Source organism: Oratosquilla oratoria, chromosome 27 (assembly GCF_046742065.1).
Source record: "Oratosquilla oratoria isolate Oo_2021 chromosome 27, ASM4674206v1, whole genome shotgun sequence".
Lineage (NCBI taxonomy): Eukaryota > Metazoa > Arthropoda > Malacostraca > Stomatopoda > Squillidae > Oratosquilla > Oratosquilla oratoria.
The window spans coordinates 37590677-37607533 of record NC_134803.1 but is presented as its reverse complement, the minus strand read 5'-3'; the positions used below and the strand labels follow the sequence as shown (position 1 = coordinate 37607533).

At 36.6% G+C, this 16857-nt stretch overlaps 1 long non-coding RNA gene across 1 annotated transcript; it reads left to right on the top strand.

The window, feature by feature from the left end:
* The first annotated feature begins 7868 nt into the window (after nucleotides 1-7868).
* LOC143039690 (uncharacterized) lies at nucleotides 7869-10862 on the top strand. Its single transcript, XR_012967662.1, has 2 exons — nucleotides 7869-8065; nucleotides 10487-10862. It is a non-coding gene; the product is annotated as an uncharacterized LOC143039690 (long non-coding RNA).
* The last annotated feature ends 5995 nt before the right edge of the window (nucleotides 10863-16857 follow it).

Below are 16857 nucleotides of genomic sequence, written 5' to 3'. Positions count from 1 at the left end.
AAGTAATGTCGAAGAATTTGATTTACAGTAGAGCTACGAAATCGGATTCCAGGAAGGCCTCTGAGCGGTTGTACGGGAAGGATGTGATCCCCGACCTCCACCTTCACTTTTCCTTCATTCCAACCTTACCCAAGAGTGATCCTTCATCGAATACCATCACATTACAAGCATAAGTATTGTGTTTAGCTATACAGCTAGTTTTTTAGTTTATCTTATGATTCTAATAGTTTTTTTTTTTTTTTTCTAAGTTTTAAGACCTTGCCCTGACAGGTAGACGACAATCTGTTTTCTTTCGTCTGCCGAGTTTTTAGTTTCATTTAATTTTTTTGCTTTTAGAGTTTTAATACAATTAGACTTTTTATAGTGTTTCTATGCTGTAGGTGTTATTCAGGGATATAGATAATAATAATTATAATAATATGGGCGGTGAGTTATTTTTAAGATGGTAAATGTAAAGATAAAGACCTAGGCCTACTCCTACCTACACAAAATGTTTACGTTTACAAGTATGACCTTCTCTATAATCTATTTCTTAGTACACCGTAAATAAATTAGAAACTGCAGGAGGAATACAAGGCAATGTACTGGAGTGGATGGAAGACTTCTTGCATGACAGAAAAATGAGAGTGGTGATATAAGACAAACATTCTAATTGCGATGAAGTGATTACTGGAGTTCCACAAGGAACATTTTTGGCCCCAATAATGTTTGCTATATATATTAATGATATGGATAAAGGAATTGAAAGTTATATGAGCTTCTTTGCGGACGATGCAAAACTGCTGAAAAAGTGAACACTGTAGAAGATTGTGAGTCGCTGCAGAGTGATCTCAGTAAAGTAGGGGCATGGAGTAGGAAGTGGGAGATGGAATTCAATATTAAGAGGTGTAGTATAATGGAATTTGGAAGAAGCAAAAAAAGAATACTGGGGTCATATATACTGGGAGAAGAAGAAATTAAAAAAGTGGAAAATGAGAAGGACCTGGGAGTCATTATTATGAATAATATGTCCTCTGAGAAATATAAAAAAAAAAAAAAAAAAATTGGAGAAACTTATAATTTGACACCAACGCTCTCAGAACTATCATATGAGGAGAGACAGGCAAAACTTGATATACAAACAGAGCAAAGAAGAGAGAGAGGAGACCTGATAACTATTTATAGAATCATGAAAGGCATAGACATTATTGATAGAGAGCATCTAATAAAATGGAATTGTAGAGATAAAAGAGGACACGGAAAGAAAATAAAGTTATAGAAGAGACCTGAAAAACAACAGCTTTCCCACATGATAACAAACGTTTGGAACAAATTAGATGAAAATGTGGTGTGTGCACGAGTCCAACACGTGATCCAAGACCATGGTGAATCACGTACATGGTGCATCACACACATTTAAAAAAGTAAGGTCACAACATTACCCGTAGATCGGTCATATATGGGCTCTCTTTCGGGAGGATAAAAACTGTTGATCACGAGTCCAACACGTGGTCCAAGACCATGGTGAATCACACGCATCCATGCAGCGGTACCATGCTTGATGGCTAATTCATCAATTCGTGTTCGAGTCCAGCTAAGGTTTAAAGATGGTCGGCATCGCTGCACTCCGAGCCGGCACTCCAGCTCTACTGAGCAATGAATTGGGTGTGTGTATTTACCTAGTTGTATTTTACGGGAAGGGGAGCTATGCTCGTGGTGTCCTCTCTTCATATCTCATTTTATCTAGACTTTTAAATTCATGTATTGTTTTTGCACACACCATTTTCTCATCTAACTTGTTCCAAATGTCTATTACTCTTTGGGGAAAGCTGTTCTTTTTCAGGTCTCTTCTATAACTGTCTTTCTTGATTTTCTTCCCGTGTCCTCTTGTATTTCTACTATCCCATTTTATTAGATCGTCTCTATCAATAGTTTCTATGCCTTTGATGCTTCTATAAATAGTTATCAAGTCTCCTCTCTCTCTTCTTTGCTCTAATGTCTGTAGCTCAAGTTTTGCTAGTTTCTCTTCATATGATAGTTCTGAGTGTTGGTGCCAATTTTTTAAATGCTCTTTGTATTCCTTCAAGTTTTGTTATACATTTTTTTTTTGTACTTTATGACCACGTCGTCGCTGCATATTCCAATCTTGGTCTTATCAAAGTGACTAGTATTTTCTTCATCATTTCTTCATGCAGGTAAGTGCCACTTTGATTGTTTTTATTGAATTATAAGTTCCTCCAAATATTGTGTATATATGTTTCTCAGGGGGCATATTATTCATAATAATGACTCCCAGGTCCTTCTCATTTTCTACTTTTTTTATTTCTTCTTCTCCCAAATTCCAAATTCCATTATACTACACTTCTTAATATTGAATTCCATCTCCCACTTCCTACTCCATTCCCATACTTTATTGAGATCACTCTGTAGCGACTCACAATCTTCTTCGGTGTTCATTTTTTTCAACAATTTTGCATCATCCGTAAAGAAGCTCATATAACTTTCAATTCCTTCATCCATATCATTAATATATATAGCAAAAATTATTGGGGCCAGAACTGTTCTTTGTGGAACACCACTAATCACTTCATCCCAATTAAAGTGTTTGTCTCTTATCGCCATTCATTTTTCTTTCATGAAAGAAGTCTCCCATCCATTTCAGCAGTTTGTCCTGTATTCCTCCTCCAGTTTCAAATTTCTTAAGCAGCTTCTTATGTGGCACCTTATCAAAAGCTTTTTTCAGGTCTAGAAATGCACAATCAGTCCATCCATCTCTTTCTTGTATTATATCTATTAGCCTTGAATAGAAACACATTAAGTTTGTGACGCATGATCGTCCTTGTCTAAATCAAAATCGTCTTGGATTTAGTGCGTTTTTTTTTTCAAATGCCTTACCCATCTAATTTTGATCTTTCACAAATTTTTGCTATCGTACTTGTAAGTGAGACAGGTCTATAGTTAGTAGGGTCTTCCTTGTTTTCCCCTTTATATATTGATACTATATTTTCTCTTTTCCAATCTTCTGGAACTTTTACTTCTTTCACTGAACTGTTTATTAGACTATGTATTTTGTCTGTTAGTTCATTCATGCATTCTCTCAAAATCCAGTTTGCCATTTCATCTGGACCATGCGATTTTCTGACATCGAGATTACTCAAGTGTTTCATTATTTCATTCCTTGATACTTCTATCTCTTTCATAGGAGGGACTTTCTCCTCCCACTCGATATCTCTAGGTTGTGTGCTCTCCCTTGTAAACACCGATTTAAAATGCCTGTTCATAATTTCTGCCATTTCTATTTCGTCTGTGTATTCAACTCCTACTTGTCGTAGTTTCTCTAATTCTTGTTTATTTTTCAGTTTGTTGTTTACAAATCTAAAATAGTTTTGGTAAATCTTTCCATTTTTCTATGACATCTTTTTCGTATTTTCTCTTTTCTTCTCTGCACACTTGTACATATTCATTTCTATAACAAGTATATATTTTCCATTTTCAGGTTTTTTGTCTTTTTTATATTTTATCCAAGATTTATGCCTTTTGTCTTTTAACTCGCTACATCTTTTGTTGTACCAGCACTTTACATACTCTTTTTTTTTTTTTTTTTTTTTGGGGGGGGGGGTTATGGAACATACCTTTCCACTTTTTTATAAAAAAGAAATCAAAATATTCCATTTCTATTCTACTGTTGTTTACTCCTTATGTATTCTTTCCCAGTCAGCTTTTGAAAGAATTCTCTTATTTTATCAAAATTTGTTTTTTCATTCATCAATCTTCCCTTTCTATATTGTTCATTTTTTCATGTATTTTTCCTCATTTAGTTCCAGTTCAACCAATATGTGGTCACTAATACTTACTGGTGTCTTATATTCAATCTTGTCCATTATTTTGGGTTCTGATGTGATTATTAGTCCAGTCTCGATAGTTCTTCCTCATTTCTATACCTAGTATTGTGTCATTGTATGTTCTATAATCATATCAAGTAGTACTTTTACTTATTGGTGTCTTATGTTCAATCTTGTCCACTATTTCGGGTTTTGATATGATTATTAGGTCCAGTCTCGGTGGTTCTTCCTCACTTCTATACTTAGCATTGCGTCACTGTATGTTCTATAATCATATCAAGTAGTACATTTCCCTATAGGCCGTCTCCACCCTTCACTGTCATCTCTTCCCAGCAGATTTCTTTACAATTAAAGTCACCCATTATAACTATTCTTCCTCCATCTTCCATTATCTTATTTAGTGTTATCCTTGTGTCTTCTAACATATTTTTGTATTCTCTATCTTCCCACGAAGCCGTTTTAGGAGGTACATAATTTACTACAAACTTTCCGCTCTTCCCATCCCTGTCCTCCACTTCCATCATAATCATCTCTACTCTTTCTTTCCATATGTGACATTCCTCACATTTATATCCTTCTTAGTCAGGAACATAACTCCACCCCCTTGTTTTACCTCTCAGTCTCTAATCCAATAATTATACGCACCATGTCCTATACTGGTGGGTGGTAGTGGACCTTTCAATTTTGTCTATACAATTCCCATTATGTCCGGTTCTTTTTCCTTCAGGTAATCATTCAGTTCGTTCAAGCTTTTTATTAAGCCATTTATATTTGTGTAAGACACTTAATTTTCTACTACCGTACTTCCATTGTGTGTTCTGTTTTCCTTCTGTTTTTCTCTGTTATGAACCATTTCCTCACTTTCATATCCACTACTCTCTAATAGAATATCTTTTTTTCTGACCCTGTTCTTTTCTCGTTTTTTCCTTAGCTTCTAGTCTTTTTGTTTTCTCCTTCTCTCCTTCCTCTTTATTCATTTCTATTTTTATCCATACCTGTTTATATTGATCACTGTCTGCTAGTTTCCCTGTTTTTGCTAAGGTATTCTCTGCTGTTGTTTGTGACCTGAATTTAACCTTAATTGGTCTGGTTTTATCTGTTTTGTATCTCCCGAGCCCATATATTTCTTCTATTTGTTTCCCTATTTCTGGTTCATCTTCTTGAACTACTTCCAATATCTTATTTACTTTTTCCTTTTCTTCCTTCATTCTTGTAGTCCTATTTAGATTATACTTCTCTTCCATCACTAATATAATTAAAATTTTCTTTTTATCCGCTAAGTCTCTTACTATATTCTCCTCCCGCATCACTTTAATAACTGTGTCCTTAGTTTGTTCTTTCATCTGCTGTTCTAATATACCTCTAAATTCTATTTTATTGTTCTCTTGTATTTTTTCCAACCACATACCTCTTTTGCTATGGACTCTTTATTCTCTTTATTACTCCTCTTCAATTCCTCATTCTCAACCTTTACTTCTCTTAACTGTCTTTTTAATCCTACTATTTCTTTAGTTATGTTTTGATTATCCTTCTTTATGTCCTCCAGCTTATCAACTCTTTGAGTAATTAACTTTATTTGGTTAAACTTTGCTTCCCAATTTTCATTCATTTCTTTTAGTTTCTTCTCTATATTTACTAGTCGGGGGAGATTGTCATTTCCTCCTTCATTAAATCCATGGAAATAGTTATCTTTACCTTCCATTGCTCTGCTCCTATCTATATTTCTAATTCTTACAGTTTTACTAATCACATCGACTTCACCAATATCGTCAGGCCGTCTTTTGTTTTCATGCCATCTGATTTCCTGGACCCTATCTTCTCCTTCCTCATTTCCTTCCATTTTCCTCAATAATCCCTCCCCTTCTCCTTTTTCCTCACCTTCCCACTACACCACGAGTTTTCCCATTCCTTATTAACACAACACAGGTACTTCCTTGTCGTTGTGATCCTCGAAATTTGAAGATATCACTGGAGTCCAGACTTCGCTGCCACCTCGACCGACGTGTGTGTGTGTATTTACCTAGCTGCATTTACCTAGTTGTATTTTACGGGAAGTGGAGCTATGCTCGTGGTGTCCCGTCTTCATATCTCATTTTATCTAAACTATTTGTGTGTGTGTGTGTGTGTGTGTGTGTGTGTGTGTGTGTGTGTGTGTGTGTGTGTGTGTGTGTGTGTGTGTGTGTGTGTGTGTGTGTGTGTGTGTGTGTGTGTGTGTGTGTGTGTGTATTTACCTAGCTGTACCTAGTTGTATTTACCTTGTTGTATTCTACGGGAAGGGGAGCTATGCTCGTGGTGTCCCGTCTTCATATCTCATTTTATCTAAACTTTTTGTGTGTGTGTGTGTGTGTGTGTGTGTGTGTGTGTGTGTGTGTGTGTGTGTGTGTGTGTGTGTGTGTGTGTGTGTGTGTGTGTGTGTGTGTGTATTTACCTAGCTGTACCTAGTTGTAGTTACCTAGTTGTATTTTACGGGAAGTGGAGCTATGCTCGTGTGTGTCCCGTCTTCATATCTCATTTTATCTAAACTATTTGTGTGTGTGTGTGTGTGTGTGTGTGTGTGTGTGTGTGTGTGTGTGTGTGTGTGTGTGTGTGTGTGTGTGTGTGTGTGTATTTACCTAGCTGTACCTAGTTGTAGTTACCTAGTTGTATTTTACGGGAAGGGGAGCTATGCTCGTGTGTGTCCCGTCTTCATATCTCATTTTATCTAAACTATTTGTGTGTGTGTGTGTGTGTGTGTGTGTGTGTGTGTGTGTGTGTGTGTGTGTGTGTGTGTGTGTGTGTGTGTGTGTGTAAGGTCACAACATTAAATTATTTTTTAATTAATTCCCTCCATTACTGACGCAGCTGAGATGGATCTCCATTGAGGCCCTATGAGGGACGATGTAGCCTCTCTCACTATGGTTGGCTTAATCCTGCTTGGTAAGCTTGATGTGTGGTGAATGAAAAGTGCTGCTTGTGTGTGTGTTTCTTTTTCATTATTCGAATGGCTGTGGTTGTGAATGAAGTCTGAAATCAGTGAAATCAACTCGAACATACTGATTAGGTGTTAGCATACTGTATTTATATGCGACATACCTATGATGTTCTTCGTTATGGAGGAAGAGGGGTTGGAAAGACATGAAAGTACTTTTGCTCTTACCCGGGATCGAACCAGGGTCTTCTGCATTCCATTACCCATAGATCGGGCCATGTATGAGATCGGAGCTTATATCAGGGAGGATGATAGGTGTCGATCACGAGTTCAACACGTGGTCCAAGACCGTGGTGAATCACACTAATCTGTTTTTTCCTGCCTTTGATAGTCATCTCACGACCTTTGGCAAATCTCCTCTGGTCCCAGTATTTCATCAGTCGCCCATAGACCCACATCAACGTAACAATGGATACCAAGTACATCCTAACGTGTGTTCTTTTGGTGGGAGTTTTTCTGCAATTTGCTCACGCCTCCCCGGTTCTCACTCCACTAAATGTACCTTCAAGTACGATTCAGAACCCGCCTGTTATTTGTACCGGGCATGAGTGTGAAGTTCGCGTGGAAAACGACATCTGCAAAATGGATGCGTTCTGTTTATTCATCCTGAACTTAAGCCCTCCATTTGTGAACCAATCTGAGGAATATTCAAGTTCTCGTTTGTCCCAAGCATCACACAAGAACCATTCGTAGTCTACTGCTGAACGAAGACCTCACCCATCTGCCACGTCACTCCTGCAAGCTTGTCTCTGTGGTGATACACTTATTACGGTCCATGAGGAGATAGAGTCATTTGCAATCTGTGTTGATCATTTTCTTTGCACCCATACTAACATTTATAACTAAATAAAAGACACAACGAGATTGGAGTTTGATTTACCTATATACCAAGTATGCTGAAATAAAAATCATGTAGATTTGATCAGTGCGCCATAGTCAGTTATTCCTCTCTTGTCAAATGTGCACCTATACTTACATGTTAGTTTAAAATTCTTAAGTTTGTAAATAGTGTTGATTATTATCATTTTATTGGTTTATTCATTTTCCTGCCCATGTTGATTGTTATTATGTACTTGCCGACTATCTTTGTCTTAGGGTAAGTGATGTGCAAGATTTTGATGTACAGTAAATAGGGCTACAAAATCGGATTCCAGGAAAGGCCTCTGAGCGGTCGTACGGGTAGGATGTGATCCCCGACCTCCACCTTCACTTTTCCTACATTCCAACCTTCCCCAGCAGTGAGCCTTCATCGGATACCATCACAACACAAGCATAAGTATTGTGTTTTCTTTATTCATTAATTCTATGATTCTAAGTAGATTCTTATTTTTTTTTTAGTTTCAAGACCTGGGCCTGACAGGTAGACGACAATCTGTTTTCTTTCGTCTGCCGAGTTTAAGTTTGATTTAGTTTCTTGCTTTTAGAGTTTTAATACAATTAGACTTTTTATAGTGTTTCTATGCTGTAAGTTTTATTCAGGGATATAGATAATAATAATGATAATAATATAGGCGGTGAGTTATTTTGAAGATGGTAAATGTGATGACAAAGACCTTGGCCTAGTCCTACCTACACAAAATATTTACGTTTACAAGTATGACATTCTATATACTTTATTTCTTAGTACACTGTAAAGATATTAGAAACTACAGGAGGAATATAGGGCAAAGTACTGGAGTGGATGGAAGACTTCTTGCATGAAAGAAAAATGAGAGTGGTGATATAAGGCAAACATTCTAATTGCGATGAAGTGATTACTGGAGTTCCACAATGAACAATTTTGGCCCCAATAATGTTTGCCATATATATTAATGATATTGATCAAGGAATTGAAAGTTATATGAGTTTCTTTGCGGACGATGCAAAACTGCTGAAAAAAGTGAACACTGTAGAAGATTGTGAGTCGCTGCAGAGTGATCTCAGTAAAGTAGGGGCATGGAGTAGGAAGTGGGAGATGGAATTCAATATTAAGAGGTGTAGTATAATGGAATTTGGAAGAAGCAAAAAACGAATACTGGGGTCATATATACTGGGAGAAGAAGAAATTAAAAAATAGGAAATGAGAAGGACCTGGGAGTCATTATTATGAATAACATGTCCTCTGAGAAACATATGAACAAGATTTTTGGAGAAATTTATAATTTGATAAGAACAATCAAAATGGCATTTACATACTTGGACGAGGAAATGGTGTAGAAAATACTAGTCACTTTGATAAAACCAAGTTTGGAGTATGCAGCGATGACGTGGTCACCAAGTACTAAAAATGTATAACAAAACTTGAAAGAATACAAAAAGCAATTACGAAATTGGCACCAACGCTCTCAGAACTATCATATGAGGAGAGACTGGCAAAACTTAAGCTACAAACATTAGAGCAAAGAAGAGAGAGAGGAGACTTGATAACTATTTATACAATCATGAAAGGCATAGACATTATTGATAGGGAGCATCTAATAAAATGGAATTGTAGAGATAAAAGAGAACACGGAAATAAAATAAAGCTATAGAAGAGACCTGAAAAAGAACAGCTTTCCCCACATGATAACAAACGTTTGGAACAAGTTAGATGAAAATGTGGTGTGTGCACGAGTCCAACACGTAATCCAAGACCATGGTGAATCACATATATTTGATGGCTAATTCATCAATTCGTGTTCGAGTCCAGCTAAGGTTTAAAGATAATCGACATCACTGCACTCCGAGCCGGCACTCCAGCTCTACTGAGCAATGAATTGGGTGTGTGTATTTACCTTGTATTTTACGGGAAGGGGAGCTATGCTCGTGGTGTCTTCTCTTCATATCTCATTTCATCTAGCTGTTTTAAATTCATGTATTGTTTTTGCACACACCACTTTCTCATCTAACTTGTTCCAACTGTCTATTGCTCTTTGGGGAAAGCTGTTCTTTTTCAGGTCTCTTCTATAACTGTCTTTCTTGATTTTCTTTCCATGTCCTCTTGTATTTCTACTATCCCATTTTATTAGATCGTCTTTATCAATAGTTTCTATGCCTTTGATGCTTCTATAAATAGTTATCAAGTCTCCTCTCTCTCTTCTTTGCTCTAATGTCTGTAGCTCAAGTTTTGTTAGTTTCTCTTCATATGATAGTTCTGAGAGTGCTGGTGCCATTTTTGTAATTGCTCTTTGTATCCTTTCAAGTTTTGTTATACATTTTTTTGTACTTTATGACCACGTCGTCGCTGCATACTCCAATTTTGGTCTTATCAAATTGATTATCAACTCGATCATACTGATTAGGTGCTGGCATACTGTATCTATATGCAACATACTTATGATGTTCTCCGTTATAGAGGGAGAGGGGTTGGAAAGACACGAAAGTACTTTTCCCCTTACCCGGGATCGAACCAGGGTCTTCTGCATTCCATTACCCATAGATCGGGCTATGTATGAGATCTGAACTTATATCCGGGAGGATGATAGCTGTCGATCACGAGTTCAACACGTGGTCCAAGACCGTGGTGAAGCACACAAATGTTTTTTCCTGCCTTTGTTACTCATTTCACGACCTTTGGCAACTCCGCACTGGCCCTTATCCCTACTCAGGTCCCAGTATTTCATCAGTCGCCCATAGACCTCCACGAGCGTAACAATGGATACCAAGCACATCCTAACGTGTGTTCTTTTGGTGGCAGTTTTTCTGCAACTTGTTCACCCCGCCCCATTTCTCATTCCAGCAGCTCAGACTTCAACTATGATTGAGAACCCGCCTGCTACTTGTACCGGGCATGAGTGTGAAGTTCGCGTGGAAAACGACCACTGCAAAATGGATGTGATCTGTTTATTCAAGGGGGACTTCGGTCCTCCATTTGAATTGTGAACCAATCTGAGGAATATTCAAGTTATCGTTTGTCCCAAGCATCACACAAGAACCATTCGTAGTCCTCTGCTGAACGAAGACCTCACCCATCTGCCACGTCACTCCTGCAAGCTTGTCTCTGTGGTGATACACTTATTACGGTCCTTGAGGAGATAGAGTCATTTGCAATCTGTGTTGATCATTTTCTTTGCACCCATACTAACATTTATAACTAAATAAAAGATACAACGAGATTGGAGTTTGATTTACCTATATACCAAGTATGCTGAAATTAAAATCTTGTAGATTTGATCAGTACGCCATAGTCATTTTTTCCTCTCTTGTCAAATGTGCACCTATACTTACATGTTAGTTTAAAATTCTAAAGTTTGTAAATAGTGTTGATTATTATTATTTTATTTGTTTATTTATTTTCCTGCCAATGATGATTGTTATTATGTACTTGCTGACTGTCTTTGTCTTCGGGTAAGTGATGTGCAATATTTTGATGTAAAATAAACAGGGCTATGAAATCGGTCGTACGGGTTGGATGTGATCTCTGACCAACTTCACTTTTCCTTCATTCCAACCTTACCCAGCAGTGATCCTTCATCGAATACCATCACATTACAAGCATAAGTATTGTGTTTACCTATACAGCTGGGTTTTTTATTATACTAAGTAGTGGTTTTTTTTTTTTTTTTTTTTTTTTTTTAAGTTTAGTTTCAAGACCTGGGCCTGACAGGTAGACGACAATCTGTTTTCTTTCGTCTGCCGAGTTTTTAGTTTGATTTAGCTTTTTTGCTTTTAGAGTTTTAATACTATTAGACTTTTTATAGTGTTTCCATGCTGTAGGTGTTATTCAGGGATATAGATAATAATAATGATAATAATATGGGCGGTGAGTTATTTTGAAGACCTAGTCCTAACCTACACAAAATATTTACGTTCACAAGTATTACCTTTTCTATACTTTATTTCTAAGTACACCATTAAAGAAATCAGAAACTGCAGGAGGAATACAGGGCAAACTACTGGAGTGGATGGAAGACTTCTTGCATGAAAGAAAAATGAGAGTGGTGATATGAGACAAACATTCTAATTAGGATAAAGTGATTAGTGGAGTTCCACAAGGAACAGTTTTGGCCCCGATAATGTCTGCTATATATGTTGATGATATGGATAAAGGAATTGAAAATTATATGAGCTTCTTTGCCGATGATGCGGAACTGCTGAAAAAAGTGAACACTGCACAAGATTGTGAGTCGCTGCAGAGTGATCTCAGTAAAGTATGGGAATGGAGTAGGAAGAGGGAGATGGAATTCAATATCAAGAAGTGTAGTATAATGGATTTGGAAGAAAAAAAAAAAAAAGAATACTGGGATCATAGAAATTGGGAAAAGAAGAAATAATATGTTCCCTGAGAAACATAAACAAGATTTTTGGAGAAACTTATAATTTGATAAGAACAAAGTGGCATTTAAATACCTGGACGAAGAAATGGTGTAGAAAATACTAGTCACTTTGATAAGACCAAGATTGGAGTATGCAGCGATGACGTGGTCACAAGGACAAAAAATGTATAACAAAACTTGAAAGAATACAAAAAGCAATTACGAAATTGGCACCAACGTTCTCAGAACTATCATATGAGGAGAGACTGGCATAACTTGAGCTACAAACATTAGAGCAAAGAAGAGAGAGAGGAGACTTGATAACTATTTATAGAATCATGAAAGGCATAGACTCATTTATAGAGAGCATCTAATAGAATGGGATTGTAGAGGTAAAAGAGGACACGGAAAGAAAATAAAGTTATAGAAGAGACCTGAAAAACAACAGCTTTCCCCACATGATAACAAACGTTTGGAACAAGTTAGATGAAAATATGGTGTATGCACGAATCCAACACGTGATCCAAGACCATGGTGAATCACATACATTTAAAAAAGTAAGGTCACAACATTACCCGTAGATCGGTCATATATGGGCTCTCTTTCGGGAGGGTAAAAACTGTCGATCACGAGTCCAACACGTGGTCCAAGACCATGGTGAATCACACGCATCCATGTAGCGGTACCATGCTTGATGGCTAATTCATCAATTCGTGTTCGAGTCCAGCTAAGGTTTAAAGATGGTCGGCATCGCTGCACTCCGAGCCGGCACTCCAGCTCTACTGACAAATGAATTGGGTGTATGTATTTACCTAGTTGTATTTTTACGGGAAGGGGAGCTATGCTCGTGGTGTCCTCTCTTCATATCTCATTTTATCTAGACTTTTAAATTCATGTATTGTTTTTGCACACACCATTTTCTCATCTAACTTGTTCCAAATGTCTATTACTCTTTGGGGAAAGCTGTTCTTTTTCAGGTCTCTTCTATAACTGTCTTTCTTGATTTTCTTCCCGTGTCCTCTTGTATTTCTACTATCCCATTTTATTAGATCGTCTCTATCAATAGTTTCTATGCCTTTGATGCTTCTATAAATAGTTATCAAGTCTCCTCTCTCTCTTCTTTGCTCTAATGTCTGTAGCTCAAGTTTTGTTAGTTTCTCTTCATATGATAGTTCTGAGTGTTGGTGCCAATTTTTTAAATGCTCTTTGTATTCCTTCAAGTTTTGTTATACATTTTTTTTTTGTACTTTATGACCACGTCGTCGCTGCATATTCCAATCTTGGTCTTATCAAAGTGACTAGTATTTTCTTCACCATTTCTTCATGCAGGTAAGTGCCACTTTGATTGTTTTTATTGAATTATAAGTTCCTCCAAAAAGTGTGTATATATGTTTCTCAGGGGGCATATTATTCATAATAATGACTCCCAGGTCCTTCTCATTTTCTGTAGCTCAAGTTTTGCTAGTCTCTCTTCATATGATAGTTCTGAGTGTTGGTGCCAATATTGTAATTGCTCTTTGTATTCTTTCAAGTTTTGTTATACATTTTTTTTTGTACTTTATGACCACGTCGTCGCTGCATACTCCAATCTGGGTCTTATCAAAGTGATTAGTATTTTCTTCACCATTTGTTCATCCAGGTGTGTAAATGCTACTTTGTTGTTCTTATTAAATTATAAGTTTCTCCATTTATTTTTTATATGTTTCTCAGGGGACATATTATTCATAATAATGACTCCCAGGTCCTTCTCATTTTCTACTTTTTTATTTCTTCTCCCAATTTCATAGTTTCTGCCATTTCTACTTCCTCTGTGTATTCAACTCCTTGTCGTAGTTTCTCTAATTCTTGTTTGTTTTTCAGTTTGTTGTTTACAAATCTGTAAAATAGTTTCTTTTTTGTATTTTCTCTCTTCTCTGCACACTTGTACATACTGATTTCTATAACTAGTATATATTTTCCATATTTTTAGGTCTTTTGTCTTTTTTCCATTTTATCCAAGCTTGATTCCTTTTTGTCTTTCAACTCCCTTTATCCTTTGCTGTACCAGCACTTTACATACTTTTTTTTTCTTTTGTCTTGGAACATACTTTTCCACTCTATAATTGTTTGTCAAAATATTCAATTTCTCTTTTACTGTTGTTTCCCATTTGTGTATTCTTTCCCAGTAAGCTTTTTGAAAGAACTCTTTTATTTTATCAATTTTTTTTCATACATCAATCTTCCCTTTCTCTATTGATCGTTTTTCATGTATTTTCCCTCATTTAGTTCCAGTTCAACCAATATGTGGTCACTTTTACTCATTGTTGTCTTATATTTAATCTTGTCCACTATTTCAGGTTCTGATGATATGATTATTAGGTACAGTCTCGATGGTTCTTCCTCATTTCTATACCTAGTATTTCCTTTCATTCATTGCGTCATTGTATGTTCTATAATCATATCAAGTAGTACACTTCCCTATAGGTCGTCTCCACCCTTCACTGTCATCTCTTCCCAGCAGATTTCTTTACAATTAAAGTCACCCATTATAACTATTCTTCCTCCATATCTTCCATTATTTCATTTAGTGTTATCCTCGTGTCTTCTAACACATTTTTGTATTCTCTATCTTCCCACGAAGCCGATTTAGGAGGCATGTAATTTACTACAAACTTCCTGCTCTTCCCATCCCTGTCCTCCACTTCCATCATAATAATCTCTACTCTATTCTTTCCATATGTGACATTCCTCACATTTATATCCTTCTTAGCCAGGAACATAACTCCACCTCCTTGTTTTACCTCTCTGTTTCTAATGCAATAATTATATGCACCATGTCCGATACTGTTGGGTGGTAGTGGACCTTTCAATTTTATCTCTACAATTCCATTATGTCCGGTCCTTTTTTCCTTCAGGTAATCATTCAGTTCGTTCAAGCCTGTTATTAAGCCATGTATATTTGTGTAAGACACTTTTAATTTTCTACTACTCCCATTGTATTTACTGTTTCCCTTTTGTTTTTATCTGCTATGTACCATTTCCTCACTTTCATATTCACTACTCTCTAATAGACTTTCTCTTTGTCCGACTCTGTTCTTTTCTCGTTTTTTTCCCTTTGTTTTCTCCTCCTCTCTTTCCTTTTTATTCATTTCTCTTTTAATCCATATCTGTTTATATTGATCACTGTCTGCTAGTTTCCCTGTTTTTGCTAAGGTTTTCCCTGCTGTTGTTTGTGACCTGAATTTAACCTTAATTGGTTTGGTCTTATCTGTATTTTATTTCCCTATTCTATATATGTCCTCTATTTCTTTCCCAGTTTCTGGTTCATCTTCTTGAACTACTTCTAATATCTTATTTACTTTTTTTCCTTTTCTTCCTTTATTCTTGTAGTCCTATTTAAATTATACTTCTCTTCCATCCCTAATATAATCATACATTTCTTTTTACCCGCTAAATCTCTTACTATATTCTCATTCTCCCTCATCACTTTAATAACCATGTCCGTAGTTTGTTCTTTCATCTGCTGTTCCATTATACCTCTAAGTATAGAAAAGTTAATACTTGTGAACGTAAACATTTTGTGTAGGTAGGAGTAGGCCTAGGTCTTTGTCTTTACAGTTACCATCTTCAAAATAACTCACCACCCATATTATTATCATTATTATTATCTATATCCCTGAATAACACCTACAGCATGGAAACACTATAAAAAGTCTAATAGTATTAAAACTTTAAAAGCAAAAAAGCTAAATCAAATTAAAAACTCGGCAGACGAAAGAAAACAGATTGTCGTCTACCTGTCAGGCCCAGGTCTTTAAACTAAAAAAATAAAAAAAAAAGGAAAAAAAAACTACTTGGAATCATAAAAAACCAGCTGTATAGATAAACACAATACTTATGCTTGTAATGTGATGGTATTCGATGAAGGATCACTGCTGGGTAAGGTTGGAATGAAGGAAAAGTGAAGTTGGTCAGAGATCACATCCAACCCGTACGACCGATTTCATAGCCCTCTTTACTGTACATCAAAATCTTGCACATCCCATACCCGAAGACAAAGCCAGTCGGTAAGTACATAATAACAATCATCATTGGCAGGAAAATAAGTAAATAAAATAATAATAATCAACACTATTTACAAACTTTAGAATTTTAAACTAACGTGTGAGTATAGGTGCACATTTGACAAGAGAGGAAATAAATGTCTATGGCGTACTGATCAAATCTACAAGATTTTGATTTCAGCATACTTGGCATATAGGTACATCAAACTCCAATCTCGTTGTGTCTTTTATTTAGTTATAAATGTTAGTATGGGTGCAAAGAAAATTGTCAACAGATATTCCTCAAGTGCCGTAATAAGTGTATCACCACAGAGACAAGCTTGCAGGAGTAACGTGGCAGATGGGTGAGGTCTTCGTTCAGCAGAGGACTACGAATGGTTCTTGTGTGATTCTTGGGACAAACGAGAACTTGAATATTCCTCAGATTGGTTCGCAATTCAAATAAACAGAGCGCATCCATTTTGCAGAGGTCGTTTTCCACGAGAACTTCACACTCATGCCCGGTACAAATAGCAGGCGGGTTCTCAATTATAGTTGAAATCTGATATTCTGGAATGAGAACTGGGGCGGCGTGAACAAGTTGCAGAAAAACTCCCACCAAAAGAACACACGTTAGGATGTGTTTGGTATCCATTGTAACGCTGATGGAGATCTATGGGCGACTGATGAAATACCGGAACCTGAGGAGGGATAAGGGCCAGAGGAGAGTTGCCAAAGCTCGTGAGATGACTATCAAAGGCAGGAAAAAACAGATTAGTGTGATTCACCACGGTCTTGGACCACATGTTGAACTCGTGATCGACAGCTATCAT